Source organism: Schistocerca nitens, chromosome 5, assembly GCF_023898315.1.
Source record: "Schistocerca nitens isolate TAMUIC-IGC-003100 chromosome 5, iqSchNite1.1, whole genome shotgun sequence".
Taxonomy (NCBI): domain Eukaryota; kingdom Metazoa; phylum Arthropoda; class Insecta; order Orthoptera; family Acrididae; genus Schistocerca; species Schistocerca nitens.
Window position 1 is genome coordinate 644,485,162 of NC_064618.1, and position 2,116 is coordinate 644,487,277.

Here is a 2,116-nt window from a genome sequence, read left to right on the forward strand (position 1 = left end):
ACGTTACCCTATATGGTGGCGTTGGGGCGGGCACCTGACGTTAGAGAAGGCAGCGCGGCTATATAAGGGCGGTAGTTGCAACCAAAGAACAGTCACCACTTGACAAAAAGCTCGTGGATTTTAAACTACTTGATGTGACTTGAAGCTCGAGAGAATGTTACCAGTACGTATGGCCGTGAAACAATGCCTTCATATGTTGAGTACTTTTAATATTTGAAATATTAATGACGACTTGTGAGTAGCCATAGAAATGTTTCAGATCGGACTCTGTCAAAAGCCTGCATCAAATTAACTTTTAAGTCATTTTCCTGAAACAAAGACACCTACTACACAAGTTTTTTCCTTTACCTATGACCTGAGAGTGAGGGGTGGGGGCGGCCCCTTTACCCCCGCGTACGGGTGCCCTTACTCTCAATCATCAGGCTCTTGAAAATTTACTGTATTATTAAATAATGCTGTCATCACTTACGTAAGTGCCGCACTGTAAAATAAAATTTATTTTTCAATATGTGAAACAAAGTACTCTGATAAACAATGATTGCACAAGAAGTAATCCTGCCATTAGATAAAATTAGACAAATACATTGTCCATTAGACTTAAAATCTGATTCTACTTGTCTTCATTTTTGTCATTACAAAACTGCTCTGGTGTTTTATGGAGCAGTAAAAAATGGGATTCAACACAAATTTGTAAAATTCCTTCAGAAGGTATCTAAGACACTACTTGGCAATGAAGCTCCCCTCGAATTTGTCTTCATATTTGGCGTGTGATCTACTACCTCAGTCAATTATTATTTAGGATAGTTTATAGGAAACGGGAAACGAGTTTGTAAGACTGCACTTGCCCCTTACACCAGAAAAAGTGGTCAACCTGATAATTCTTTAGTAATGCAGAGTATAACAAAAATTTTCGGCACAAATTGCAGGACATCTTCCTGACGTGCAGACTAGGAAATTATGTTATTTGAACATGGGTCTGGAAGCGCTTAGTTTCCATGTTATATCTCATTTTATCGTGGGAAACATACAAGAACTGAACGTTAGACTCATGGGGAATATTCACTCATGGTGACATCTGTTTACGTTGTGGACCGCCAGTGTTTTGTTTTACATGTCCTATGAAATGTGACGTACGTCATTGCTTGTTTACAGGTAACATAAACAGTTCCACCGATCAGGGGCTCGACCGTTGCAAGCACGCCGGTTACTACGTACAGTTAATCACAGACTTAGCTCTTGCAGAGGCAGTGTACACAAATGCAGAGAAGGCGGACGATCATTTGATGTACGGATTAGCTGACGGCAATGGCGCTCGCACTCAGCGTTTGTACCAGGAGAGATTTCCAGGGCGAAGGTGCCGCACCAGAGAAACGTTTGAAGCCCTTGATCGTCGACTTGAGAAACATGGGGCGTTTAAGCCTGATACTCGCGGCCAGGAGATACCTAGAAGGACGAGGATACCGCAACGGGAGGCGGCAGTTTGTATGGTATGGTAGGAAGTTCTGATGGGGTCAAACTGCTGAGGTCATCAGTCCTTAGGCTTCCGCACTACTTACTCTAACTTAAGGTAACTTACGCTAAGGAGAACACACTCACCCATGCCAGAGGGAGGACTCAGACCTCTGACGGGGTGGGGGGGGGGGAATCCGTGAGAACCGTGGCAATGCGCCTAGACCGTGCGACTACCCCGCGCGGCTAGGCGGCAGTTCTTCCAGCAGTTGACGATGACCCTAGTGTCAGTACATGGAGCTGCAACACCGAATGTTGACCACATGACTGTCTGGAGAGTATTAGACGGGGATCTGCTGTATTCACACCAACTACAACGTGTGAAGGCACTATCAGAAGCTGCTTTTCCTGCACGGGTACTCTTCTACGTATGGCTTATTCAACAAAGCTTTAACCCTAATTTTAGTGCAACGGTGCTGTTCGTAGATGAAGAGTCATTTCAGCGAGATCAGATTGAAAACTTTCACTCTCGGCATGTAAGGGCAGATGTCAGTCATCTCTCAATTACTGAAGCAAGTCACTGTTTGGGGTTGCATGTTGGTGACCCTTTAGTAGGGCCTCACTTTCTTCCACCCAGGCTCAACAGAAAAGTTTTCACAATTTCGTA